The sequence below is a fragment of the Crassostrea angulata genome, chromosome 5, assembly GCF_025612915.1.
Source record: "Crassostrea angulata isolate pt1a10 chromosome 5, ASM2561291v2, whole genome shotgun sequence".
Lineage (NCBI taxonomy): Eukaryota > Metazoa > Mollusca > Bivalvia > Ostreida > Ostreidae > Magallana > Magallana angulata.
The window spans coordinates 697,081-712,296 of NC_069115.1; the positions used below are offsets into that span (position 1 = coordinate 697,081).

A 15,216-nucleotide genomic window follows, 5' to 3' on the forward strand; every position below is an offset into this window, starting at 1 on the left:
ATGTCAAAAACATATCAAAGATAACAAAATTGGAAAACGAACGAACGATATATATATATATATATATATATATATATATATATATATATATATATATATATATATATATATATATATATATATATATATATAAGGTTATTACATAATTTATTGACCCTATGCTTTGGAAAATCAAAAATGTGAGGGTTAGGGTCAGGGTTAGGGTTTTAAAGTAAAACTACAATTTGCAAAATATGTCACTGTGACCTTTTAATGATAAGATCAAGATATGAGGATGCCTTCACAACATATTGTTAAGTGTTAAGTGTTATTTTAAAAAGTTCACTTTAATTTGATTTAATTAATATAACTTTAATCACTTTAATCTTACTTTGATTCAGGTGAACTAAAAAGTGCTTTGATTACGAACATCGATAATCCTATACAAAACCTGAATGGTGAGTATCAAACCATACTTTCGCCATATCAAACATAGTAAGTTGAATGTTAGGGTAAAAATTCAAAAAAAATACTAAAACACAACCAATGCTTTATTGTAACTCTGTCTACTATGCATTTAACATACCAGTATTTATCCAGTTGTTCTTATCTGTGTATAATATAGACATGAGAACAATTGCTTAAATCTTTTAAAACGTTTTTAATCATTAACTACAGATATATTATTGTATTTGTTATTCCGTATTTGATATTATGCATGCGAAAATGTTATGCTTAATATATATACCGGTAGTACCCCTAATGGAGTATCATTATGACAGGAAATACAGCATGTATCGCTAACGTTACACAGGGGTCTTTACACTTCACTTTAAAAAATATTCAACGTCCCAAGATGATCTTGTTAAAAAAAACTGGGGGGGGGGGCAGAAAAAGCATATTTTAGGGTTTAGAATAATCTACGTTTCCTAGAACCTAAAGAACTGATAGTAATTTCTCGTTTTTCTGATTTTCTTTGCATTCTGTATCCGTTTCCTGGTTCTCTGTTTCAAAGTCTTCCAATAGATTCTCGTCATTATGTTGTGAGGACGTTTATCGCTTCAAATAAATTTTAAGTAACACCACAAAACCTATCAGAACTGTAAAAAGGTCTAACAAAACCACGGCTAGAGTAAAAAACCTAGGTTCTGAAAAGACAGAAATACACAGATTATTGTCATACTAATGTAAAGTTGTTTAGAAACAAATAAAGTAGTTGCAAATACGATTACTGTTACTTACTTTCAGTTCCTTGTTTGTCAGCGCTGGGGATAACTAAACAAAAGTGAATTAAGAGTTAAACAGTGAATCAGTTTGATACACAAATGACAGGATGCGTACCACCGTAATGTTGACGTTACTTACCTGTGATGCAGTGCTTCCCCATCCATCCTTCCATGCATCCACTTGGACAGTCCCCTGTGTCCATAGAACACGGTTTGTTGTCCTTACAATGTCCACAGTCAAACGCACAGTTAGGACCGTATTTATAGAGTTCACATTCTAATGGGTAAACCAAAGAAAATACATATATCTTTTTTTCAATTTGAAGACATATTTGAAATTCCCTTTACCAGAATCATTGCGAATATTAAGCATATGCATTTATTAGAGCCTATTTTTTAGTATTTAATGATTGATATGATGGTTAGCATAGTGTACTTCTTTAACACATAGTGTGCTGTAGTATGTATTATTTACTTATTCAATGGCTATCAAGGTTATATATAGTTAATAGTCAGTTAAATGCCGTTCTCCAATTGAGTTAGATGATTATAGCTGCAGATCTGTAGCACCCAATCTGAGAACAATCGATTTGACAATCGGGAACTACAGGTTTTTTTCGCCCTAAATCTTTACAATTCACCGTACACAAAACTTGAGCTCATTAGTTAATTTTATTTTCCACAAGCTCAATGTTCCATAGAGCGATAGATCTGCAGTTTTTAAGTTGATTGTGTCGAGTTCAAGTAATCGGACTTTGGATTTAAGATGCTGGAACTAAGAGTAGGTACACTTTCAGTTATATTGTACCCTGTTTTACAGTTTTTTGAAATATCACCAAAAATGGAAGTGCAGCATTTATATGCACACGAATACCTGAACATTCAGACCGTATAAAAATTACCAGATTAGGGATTCAAATGTCACAAGAAGTGCATTTCCTCATATATTTTTTTAAACTTAGCAGCAGACACAATTTCTTCCATAGTTTTTTTTTGTAGAAAACTATACATTGTATGTGCAGCCCTCGCCCACAATTAAATTAACGTGATATTGCATAAAATATATTCATTTCATTGTGAGTGACGGCTTTGGATGCATTTTTCTCTTTAAACAACTACCAGAAAATGTGCCATTATTCATCATTTTCGGCATATTCTGAGAAATAAGGTTTATAAATGAAATCAGTTTTACCTTTTAAAAACAGAAAAAAGTTAAAACTTAAGACACCTACGTTTTCAAAACGGTATAGTAGTATTTTCATGAGATTTAAACAACTGTTTAATGTTATGGCATACATTGCAGGAAACTGAACCTTCTTCCTCCCAAACAGGTCTAATAGCTCATTTCGGATAAAATACTATATATGAATTTAAAAACCAGTGTCCGAAAAAAATTTCATTTGATTAAAATTTTGTAAATCCAGATAAAAATCCTTCATATATAAGATTTTCTGGTAGATAAAAGTTTTCTTCATGACTACTGTTTTGGAAATCGATCTCTCAGTACATTCAAATCTAATTAATCTGTAAGTTTACGGTAAAACTTGTTCAACAAAGTTTTTTTTATGGATACCGTGAATTCAGAAACATTTGTGGGGGCCAATTTTCGGAGATTGCTTTATTTTTACTGGTTCCTAAGGACTAATTTCCTATAATACCTATAGATTGAATTATGACTTTATTGTCTCAATTTATTAATTTTTGGAGGAAATTGATCGTGAATGTACCCATGAATTACACAAACATTTTGCCACCACGAAATAAAATAATTTGCAGTATCATCAGGATTTATTACAAATGTTCCTTATAAGAAAAATTGCCAAATTTTGCACTGTAAATTTATGCCCCCATTTAAGGTAATGCATCCCAAACGAACATGATATTGTATATGCATTCGTCGAAATACACGTAGGTAAAAACCCACATATAATAGATAACAATATCCAAGCATTCTGCCTGCGCATGACGGTAGTGCCCAATTTTCTCTGTTTCCAGGTAGGCACATGGCGGGAAACTTATTTGTACGAAAGCATGCCAGGAAAAAGGATATAGAATATGACATGGTAGGGTTTTTGTCATTAACTATCATGATCACAACTTTTTACCTTTGCACAGTGGTGGTACCCAGTGTTCTTTGCAGCCATTTGGACACAAACCGGAAGTCCAATTGCAGCCTGCGACATCTTTACATTTCCCACACTCTTCATGGCAGTCGTCTCCATAGAAACCAGGAGCACAGTCTAAGGAAAGTATGAATACATTACATATCGTATATTAAATCTATAATCCTACACAGAAACACGCCAACCTACTGTATTATAAAAGTAAAATGATCTTTGGCTGCCTCGTCAATCTTTCTCACAACTGATCTAAAGTTGTCTTTCATGAATAGTACAATCGCAATATAAAGTTACAAATAATACTTTAATTGTATATAAATGATAAAATATATTTTATAAAACACGTGATCATTTATTTTTGACACAGTACTTGTAGTCCATAAACAGTACAGTGTACATGTTTAGAACACATGCTTCAGAGTTTTCAATATAGAATATAAAGAAAGATAACTGTTAAATCCAGAACATCAGCGTCATATTTACAAGGAATTTTCCCTCTGTATTTATTTCCTTTTGCATATAGAAATGGACAATTGATTTGCAGTAATATATATCTGCAAGGGGATGTCGGTAGCAAAGTTCAAAAAATTTATTAAAAAATATATATCGTTATCGGTATATTTTGCTATAAAAACCAAAGTTGTGCATAGTATTATTCATGTCGGCAATGGTCAAATGCATACATACAAACTTTTTAACAAAAAACATATACAACAAATCCGTTGTTATAATGATTCATTATTACACCACATTGTTTCAAATACCTTTACACAACGGTTGTTGATAATTTGCCTTACATCCATTTGTACAGTGTCCATTAATTTTCTCACAGAATTGTCCATGGAAACAGGAACCGCATGTCCCACTACAGCCTCTGTTGTAGAATCCGTCTACGCATTCTAGAATCCAATTTGAATTTCGCCATCAATATTTGTTTACTTAGTTTATTCATGTTAGTGCGCTTAAGAAATAAATGCAGAGAGAGAGAGAGAGAGAGAGAGAGAGAGAGAGAGAGAGAGAGAGAGACCTATGAAAGGCAGAAAAAGCATACAGGACCTATCAAGATGTTATTCCTTTTGCTAACAAAACAACGTTTGATCGTTGAATTTAAGTGTAGTAGTTAGCGCACTTTTAAAACCGAACTGTCATATGTATATACATTCATTATCTCCTATTATGAAGTACCTTCACAGAACTGTCCGGTCCAGTTTTTATCACATCCCTGGACACATCGACCCGTCAACTTATTACAGGGGGAATCGTTCTTACATCTCCCCGGGCACCTGACACACATCCCACTAGAAATGTATGTCCCGTCACTGCACACTAAAACAAAACACAGTATATTGTTTACGTTGCGTATCTAACGTACAATGCAAGTTAACGTCCAACAGATCGGCTTTTGTAGAATAACATTGACAGCAACAGCAAGTCATAGTTAAAACCAAATCATGTGCGATAAATCGTGTGCACAATAAATAAATATATATACATTTTGTAGGCTTTGTTTTTACTGTCAGAATTTATAATTCAGCTTGTGTAATAATCATTTCTATGATTCGATTTATTTTATTGAAAAGTTGTCTTAAAATATCAGTATAAATCACCTATACAGTCAGAAGTTAAAGCATTAGGATCAGTACACCCGTGTATACAGGAGCCAATGAAAGCGTCACAGTGTCGGTCATTTATTCAAACATTCACGACCGCATCGAACACCATATCTACTGTCATCACAGCCTAAGAAATATAAATGAATAGACAAGCTTAAGTAAGTGAAATGAAACAATTCGAGAAACTTTTTTATTACATTTTGAGCGTTCAATTTCATATTTAAAGAGTCTGGATGGTCATCAAATCATTCATTAAATCTACTTAACAATCTTAATTCTGATTATGATTTTTTTTACCACTAAACTATTATCTAATAAAGAAAAATTCGTATTATTATAGCTGAAAAGTTAAGATATGTTCCAATGTCATCATACAAAGCTCTCTCTTTAAAGGAGATAAATATATTCTTAAAATTGCCGTGCCTATTCAGCTTCTTTAATCATGGAAATCATGCTGTTTATTTAACATATGACACAAGGCTTACCCATGACTTTAACCTCGCATATATCAATCGAAGTGTATGAGGAACCTGCATCTTTACAAGTAGAAGTAAACCCCGGGTGTCGCAGGTTCATAAACACCACCCCTTGTGTCACCATGTTGACTGTAATATTCATCACCGATGCCGGACACCCGGACAGAGCGTCGTGGTAATACACCAGGTGTTAGGGGTCATTCAGCGGGTTAATGACCTGTTTATTGTAGGTGTATATTGAGAAACCCGTTGCATTCCTATAAGCTTAAAAAAATCATTCTATAAGACATGTTTTTAAATCTTTGAATATGTTATTATTAAACAAATCGTAGGTAGTTTGGATTACAGAAGAGCGACTAATTAAACTATCCTAACAGTTTGGGGCAAAATATAAATTGAAATTAACTATTTCCTTCTTAAAAACCTTTTAATTTTGTGTTCATAGACAATTTCGCCACATATGATTTCCATATGTGTTGCATTAAGTTAGGATCATGTGATAATCATTTGTGCATATTTATATCAAATCATATGATGCCGATCATATGAGAAACATACCCACATATATGTGGACCATATTATTTGCCATATATGATTCTTATAGTATGTCTTTGTCATCATATATGTTTAAGTTGCCTTTTAGATGTTTAACATATCTCTCTCTCTTTCTCTTTGTATTTCTTTCTTTCTCTTTCTCTCTTTCTCTCTCGTTATTCCTCTCACTTTCTTTCTCTAACTTCATTCTCTGACTACATTAAACGATCGCTGTAACCACACCTACCACCAGACTGAGTTGTTCTGGTGAGAGATATCGGATATAGCACAAGAATTGGCCGTATAGTTCTGGTTTGTATCCCCATCTATTGCGTTAGCGGCGGACCAGACCGGATTGGCCGGAACTGAACTCATTGTCGCCCCTCCGCGTAATCCTTGGTCGTGAACCAGATTAACTAAAAGTTAAAAAGCAAATTATTATAAAAACAAATGTCCTTCCATCAACCAATGACGGTTAAAATCCTAATTGTATCGGACTGGTATTATAATCTTATGGTCAAAGAAGAAGTTGAAGGAGTCTTTTAATGTTAACACCCGACTTACGAAACAAAACGCACAATAAACAGGGACCAAGTGTGGACAGCAAAAAAAAAAAAGAAAGAAAAAGTAGGTGAACAATCTCCCAAGTTTAAACCGCCGTTTACAGACGACGGACATTATTGTAGAACATTTTTATTTCAGTGACTCAGATGACGTGAAAAATGAACGACTCAAATACCTACTATAAGATGTTACTTCTTTTAAGCCTAGAAATTGAATAAACAACTCGACCGCAACGTACGCCATCATCGGTAAGTTATATTTACCTTGCTTGAATTTAAACAGGACAGTTATCAAGGTAAATAAACATAGGTGGTGATAAACATTAACTTGAATCTAATGCACTTATTCATTGTGATAAAATGTGTTAACACGCATACAATAGTTTCTTTTTTCCACGAAATACTTTACTTTCAATATCTCAGTCAATCAATAATACGTTCATGGTTGTCATAATTCCTACTACTAGTTGTTCTTATTACAAGATGGTGGTAACAAACGTCTTCATATAAAATTTAGAACAAAAAGTATATTCAAGTTTCTGATATTCATGTTAACATGCCCCATGTCAGCATTTGCACTATAAAGGAATAATATTGTTCATTGGTCAGGATGACTGGAGCTTGATAGTTCAATTCCAGTCATCTTGTGAAATATCTATACGTGCTGATAAATGACGAACCAAAACGATAAAACACACACTGGTCAAGCATATTTATCTTACGATATCAAGACTCAGAAGCTAATCGTAGCAAAGGAAAAATCAAGCTGGTGTTTAAACAAGCAAGTGTAGTTCATGTCTTCTTTCATGAAGCTTAGCAGATTCATTTATAATTACATGTTGTATAGCAAAGTTTTTTTTATTAGGCAAACTGTTTAATATAAAATTTAAGAATAGTAATTAATTTCATATTTTTGTTTATTCATATATTATTTTCAATTTGGTTATTATAGTGTGTCAAATGGTAAAGTTATTAATAATGTTCTCAATTAAAGAAAATAAAAGCAAATCACCTTTGTGGTGGTTTTTATGAAATCTTTTCATGGCATTTGCAATATGTTGATGTTATTATTCAAAATACGTTGTGACTAAACAAGTTAATGGTATATTTAAATGTTAAGAAAAATTTGTGTTAAAGATTTGTTTTTAAATCATATTAAAATAATAAATGTAGGTTTCTTGCAAATTCGTTCTTGTTCAGAAAATATAGTGATTTTTAAAAAAAAAATATATACAATTGGATCCTTTCTTTAATTAAAGATTTGTAAATCTAAAAGCAGTTGGCCAAACCAAGCCTGTAACTCCATTGATTTTTAGAACATGAACATTTTGTGCCAATAATTTTCTAGAGGATGAAAAAACTTTTTAAAACATTGTGAATTTTACAGTGATTTGCGCTTTGATTTATTTTCAAAGTCTTAAAACATTGAAGTAAACTTTGAAGATTTTAATGAAAAAAGTTATACTTTTTAATGAATAACCCAATTGTACAAGACATTTTAGCCAAAACACTTGTTTAAATGAATAAAGGAAGGAAATATGCAGATATTATATTGTTTTGCTGTATGTTGTACTTTTTAGGCAAAGGGGAATAACCTGTCCTATTTTTAGTGTCTCATATGTCTTTAAAGGCAGGGTGCCAATATTTTATGTATTGTAACTATATGAAATTTTACTTGTAATATTGGAGAATGTGACACTCAAATAGACGATTATTTACTTACTTACATCTCCAGGCCTAGTGTAGAACTTTATTTATTGCTATTTGCGTCCTCATTTAATGAAAGAGCATTAGTTTTGATATTGAACAGCATTATAATTATACGCTAAATCTGCTTGAAAAAAGAAAAAAAAAGGGTCATTGTTTACCAAACAGGAAGTTAACTTCTTCACTAAATGAACAACGGAAGATTCGAATATATTATTCATAATCCGGATTTGACTATTTAAAATCTAATGTTATATCGGTATCCGAATCTTTAATCCTATGAAATTACTATCGAATATATCAAGTATTGAGCATAAGGAAGTTTTGTAATGGTCCTATTTATAATTTAGTAGAGATTAGATTTGCAATGAATGTTTAAGAGTTGATGACAATTGTGCAAATGTAGACAGCAAAATGTGCCACATACGTTTCACATAAGTTTAACATGTGTGATACGTATGTGAACTCACGTACGTTTAACGTGATTTTAAGTACCACATGTGTTTAACGTACGTTAATGAACATATGTTAAACGTATGTAAGTTCAGAATTGTTAAAATCATGAGAGATACCTTTGTTAAAATGGGGAAAATAACGAAACAGTAAAAAAAACCTTTATGCCTGCAAAAATCTTCTTCTCGAAAACCACTGCACCAGAAATGCCAATATTTAAATCCACAGCTTGTATTTATACCGAGCGCAGCGAGAGGCGGGCGAAGCCCGTCTCGCGAAGCGAGGATTAATGGTAACACGTATATATAAGAAAATCAGTGAAAAATGAAAGTTGAATCAGGGGTTCTAAGGCCAAAAAAAATTTCTTCCAGCCATGGGCGCCGCCATATTGGCAGCCATTTTGTTTTTAAAAAGTTAGTTCGATCATTGATTGACTGGTACTTATCGATGTTTATTGCCCCTAAACTCGATTAAAATTTTCTAGTGTTTCAATAAAAGGTAACTTGAATTAAAAGAAATAAAAGAGGACACCAGATAAGTTTCAATAGTGCTTCAATCAAGAAACACGACTTGTTCTATGTATGTCTTATCAAATTATCAGACGGAAAATAAAAACATTAACGTCAAGGAACTGATCTTTTAGATACTGAACAAAGTATGCAATTTTATTACAGCGGTATTCATATGAATTAAATTGATGAACAATAAAAGAAGAAATAAAAAAATTCGGAACTCTACGTAACTCTCTTCGGTTATCTCCGAAGACAAAACTTGAACGTTTTACGTCTGAAATATGACGTCATAATGTAGACTGAGCACGAGACGTTTAGTTTTTAGCTCACCTGAGCTGAAAGCTCAAGTGAGCTATTCTGATCACATTTTGTCTGTCGTCCGTCTGTCCGTCTGTCTGTCCGTCTGTCTGTCCGTCCGTCTGTCCGTCTGTCCGTAAACTTTTCACATTTTCAACATCTTCTCAAGAACTACTAAGCCAATTTCAACCAAACTTGGCACAAATCATCCTTAGGCAAAAGGGATTCAAAGTTGTGAAAATTAAGGGCCACACCCGTTTTCAAGGGGAGATAATTAGAAATTAATGAAAAATTTCGAGAAATTTTCAAAAATCTTCTTCTCAAGAACCAGAAAGCCAGGAAAGCTGAAACTTGTGTGGAAGCATCCTCAGGTAGTGTAGATTCAAAGTTGTGAAATTCATGACCCCCGGGGGTAGGGTGGGCCCACAATGGGGGGTCGAAGTTTTACATAGGAATATATAGAGTAAATCTTTAAAAATCTTCTTCTCAGAAACTAAACAGCCAGGAAAGCTGAAACTTGTGTGGAAGCATCCTCAGGTAGTGTAGATTCAAAGTTGTGAAAATCATGACCCCCGGGGGTAGGGTGGGCCCACAATGGGGGGTCAAAGTTTTACATAGGAATATATAGAGTAAATCTTTAAAAATCTTCTTCTCAGAAACTAAACAGCCAGGAGAATTGAAACTTGTGTGGAAGCATCCTCAGGTAGTGTAGATTCAAAGTTGTGAAATTCATGACCCCCGGAGGTAGGGTGGGCCCACAATGGGGGGTCAAAGTTTTACATAGGAATATATAGAGTAAATCTTTAAAAATCTTCTTCTCAGAAACTAAACAGCCAGGAAAGCTGAAACTTGTGCGGAAGTATCCTCAGGTAGTGTAGATTCAAAGTTGTGAAAATCATGACCCCTGGGAGTAGGATGGGGCCACAATGGGGTGTCGAAGTTTTACATAGGAATATATAGAGTAAATCTTTTAAAAATCTTCTTCTCAGAAACTAAACAGCCAGGAGAGCTGAAACTTGTGTGGAAGCATCCTCGGGTAGTGTAGATTCAAAGTTGTGAAATTCATGACCCACGGGGGTAGGGTGGGCCCACAATGGGGGGTCAAAGTTTTACATAGGAATATATAGAGTAAATCTTTAAAATCTTCTTCTCAGATACTAATCAGCCAGGAAAGCTGAAACTTGTGTGGAAGTATCCTCAGGTAGTGTAGATTCAAAGTTGTGAAAATCATGACCCCTGGGGGTAGGATGGGGCCACAATGGGGGGTCGAAGTTTTACATAGGAATATATAGAGTAAATCTTTTAAAAATCTTCTTCTCAGAAACTAAACAGCCAGGAAAGCTGAAACTTGTGTGGAAGCATCCTCAGGTAGTGTAGATTCAAAGTTGTGAAATTAATGACCCCCGGGGGTAGGGTGGGGCCACAATGGGGGGGGGGTCGAAGTTTTACATAGGAATATATAGAGTAAATCTTTAAAAATCTTCTACTCAGATACTAATCAGCAAGGAAAGCTGAAACTTGTGTGGAAGCACCCTCAGGCAGTGTAGATTCAAAGTTGTGAAAATCATGATCCCTGGGAGTAGGGTGGGGCAAAATGGGGGGTTGAAGTTTTACATAGGAATATATAGAGTAAATATTTAAAAATCTTCTTCTCAGAAACTAATCAGCCAGGAAAGCTGAAACTTGTGTGGAAGTATCCTCAGGTAGTGTAGATTCAAAGTTGTGAAAATCATGATCCCCGGGGGTAGGGTGAGGCCACATTGGGGGGGGGGGTGGTGTTAAAGTTTTACATAGGAATATAAAGTGCAAATCTTTAAAAATCTTCTTCTTAGAAACGGATCAGCAAGATGATTCTTTATAATTGTTAAGACTTTGGCTCCAGGACAATTCTTCGGCCTCACAAGAAGGTTCAGAGTTTGATGCAGCTAAATATCCCATATATAAACAATTGTAAAGGATCTTTTTGAGAACTGCAATACTCAACATGTGATATGACTATAAAATTGAAGCAGGCAGCTATTTTTTCATTAGAATCTTTTTGTATTACTGTATTGAGTTATTGCCCTTGATTTATTGATTCTTGATTATTTTAATTAATGCATCCACTGTTAACCAATTATTGTGATGATTATTTTTATACAATAATAAATATTCAATGTATATAAGTTGTTCTGCATAAGTAGTTTTGGGTTGGGCCGGATTAGTTTGTTTATTTTTGATTTCCAATTTTTAGATACTATGAATTATTTTAGGCCGGCACATATATAGGGACAGTGTCTATTGCATTATGATGAGCGACTGTTTAGGGTTAAACTTGAACAGGTATGGATAGATTGAGTGTGTGGACACCCCTGCTCTATCTAATCTTCGTGTTTTCTAATGTATGATACAGAGTGTGCGTTCTTTCCTGCCCTGTATCGCATTGATACAAGTGTGCGGTTATAGCTGCTTGTGGTGGTTTCAGCGGAGCACTAGTGTATGGTCATCCCTGCTGGTGTTCTGGCCTTTCTAGGGCAAATGTGCGGCACTCCCTGCTTGCGTTAGGTTGAGCTGTTGGCGCAAGTGTGTGGTCATCCCTGCTTGCATTAACGTTGGTACCTGTCGAGTTGCGTAGATGTGCGGACATCCCTGCCTGCGTAACATTGAGTCCCTATATATGTGCAGGAGCAGTAATTAAAGTCTGCTCTTGTAAATATTAGCAGCAATCAGGGCTATCCGAGTTCCAAAGGGGAAAAATGGATTTTATATATACATGATCTACATGTATTATTGTACATTGTCCAGATTGTTTGTATTATGAATCCATTAAGCTGACTTTATCATACCTATTGTTCCTCAGGTGAGCGATGTGGCCCATGGGCCTCTTGTTTGACGAATGGTATGAGTAGGCAACCATGCAGGCGGATCCCACTGTGTGCGTTTTAAATAGATTTTATCATACAAAAATCAAACTGCACTGTGTTAAATCTGCGCTCGGTCCAACGGTCACACCGTTTACATATTAGTGAAGAATCTGAATTGATAAAGTTGGGATCGTAGGGGCCCCAAGAGGGTAACAAATTTCAATATAGAACTATTTTGCGAAAATATTCATATACCTTCTCAAGAACTACAATTCTGCAATGTGTGATATTACTATGCAAACATCCTCAGATGGTGTAAATTTTAAATTTTTAAAATTGTGATCTGATGGTATAAAATTTGGATTGGGGAAATTGTGATCTTGGACTAATATAAGGGCCCTAAGAGCGGTTTAACGTTAAACATACAAATATATAGAAAAAAATAAAATTTTAAGATTACTATGCAATCATCCTCAGATAGTATATTCTAAGCCGTTAAAGTCGGACACATAGGGCAAACTGAGCCTTCCCAAAAGGAGTTTAAAGTTTCAAAAATTAAATATATACGTAACCTGTTTAAAATCTTTTGCCCAACAAGAAGAACTACAATGTTACATAAAGGGGCATGGTCACGATTGTGGATAAATTTTATTTTTCTGTTTTTATTATTTACAATGCTTTAAGAATGCATTTCTAATGATCAAATGAAATTTGGGTGCAAGTCGATGAGTTTTAAGCAAGATATACAGGGCTCACAATTCTTCGCTATCCAAACAAGGCTCGTGCCCTGTTTTTGTTTACATAGGTTCAATATACCAGTAAAAATCTTTTTCAAGCTGATTTGTCTATCTTTTTATTCATTTTAAGCATAAATAAACAGTTACTAATGATTAACACATCATGTTAGGTCTAAAAATGGAATTTTCATTTCAATATTCAAAATGTAAACAAAAGCTTTGTTTACGTAGCGAAGAATTGTAAGCTCTGTAACTCGCTTATAACACAACAAATGACAATCAAATTTTGGTTGCCTATTTAAAATGCCTTACTAAAGCGTTGTAAACATTAAAACGAAAGAATAATTTTTGACCAAAATCGTGACCATGCCCCTTTAAGGCTTCAGATTATTTTAAAATTATTTTAATCTCCTTCCATTGGAGCACTTCCTGTTGCTTTAAGTCCAGTCTGGGTAGTACAATGTAGCTGTATTAGTCATTAAATTCATCAGAGTAAACGCATCATTTTCGATGTATTCTCCTTCTGGTGTTCCTGTGTCACTGTTGGGTTGGTATCTGCGTTCATATAGCCTTCCATAAAACTGTAAAGTCCGGGGTAAAATAACTAGTTTTATCCCCTCAACTTCCTCACATTAATGCGCATGAACTACTACATGTATGTTCCTGGACTCTGCAGTTTTAGGTCCTCGTGACTGACTTCCTCCTACATGGTACCCATTCATTAAGAAGATGTAATTGCCTTTAGCCAACTTAAGTCACTACTCTCAATGCCCTAAAAATACTTACGGGGTGGGATGCTTTGTCCCTTTGCATCTTAGATCGGGACATACTCTTTCTGAATAATCGTACAAAATCTTGATTTTCTCTGACATTAATGCCCATTCCAATCAACAACATGACAGCTGTCATTTCCATGACATAACAAGTACACACCCTAACACCAAGACAATTACTATTTTCACATGGGAAAAAAACACTAAGTAGATAGGACACAATAATACATATATAAACTTTTCACATTGTAATTCACTAATTTCTTTTCTTATCTCTTAAGTCTGGTGAACATTTATCATTTTTCAAACCTCTATAGAAGACCTCTTATATTAATGTGTGAATTTTTATAAATATAATGCAATTTTTGTTTGAAACAACAAAGATACAGTTCTAGAATGTTTTAAAGTCTGTTTTCACTAAAAGTTTTTAACTTTTACCTATTGTATAACAAATTTCTCAATTGACCTTACGGACGAAGTAAGAATTAATTACATGAACAATCTTTAATTCCAACATTTCGCAAAATAGTCCCGACATTACAAATTCAACAACGATATTTAACAATGAATGAATTTCCGCAGTACAATTTTTGAATCGTGCAAGACACACGGTCTGTAACATTCAACTCCGTGAGTTTTCATGAAAATGTTATATTCTAACTGTGGTCATGTAGAGGCAGATGTTAATTCATAAGTACCAATTAAAATCAATATCGTAGATCCGTTTCTTTTGTTTATTGTCTATTTATAAAATTAAAAAGTAATTTGAATAAGTAGATGTGCGATAATGTAATGTATTACTCTCAAGCACTCACTTGTTTATTAGCCTTTTAAATTCAATGATTTATTTCCGGGTTTAGATAGAAAAGCAAGAGAAAACCACAACTCTTTATAAGTAAGATAAAATCAAAACTTTTTAAAGTATTTACATTATATTAACTATAAATTATAAAATTATAAGCATCCTTATGTTATAAATATACGATTGATATTCACAAATGAAAACTATTTCCTTTAGTTTTTTGGGTTTTTTTTTTTGGATATGATACGCACCAACAACAAAGGCCGTTACAGATGGTTGTTGTTTGTCATATCAAATAAATTAGATTTTTGAATTATGCGCATGAGACAGATGCAAAGATACCATGACTTTATTGACGATTTTATTTTATCTTATTATGTAAATAAAGTTCATATGGAAGTTGCGAAAATAACCATGGATATAGATGTATTTATGGCTGCAGATTTCTAGCTCCCGACTGCAAAAAAAGTGACATGAACGATCTGATAACTACATTTCCTTATGTGTCAAAATGTTGCAATTTTCGGCACACAAAAGCGTGCGTTTGTTTTCGGCTGGTCAACCTTATCACCACACGAGTT

At 33.9% G+C, this 15,216-nt stretch overlaps 1 pseudogene; it reads right to left on the reverse strand.

Moving 5' to 3' along the window:
- Positions 1-863: 863 nt before the first annotated feature.
- Positions 864-6,464, reverse strand: LOC128183602 (multiple epidermal growth factor-like domains protein 10; annotated as a pseudogene).
- Between the last annotated feature and the right edge of the window lie 8,752 nt (positions 6,465-15,216).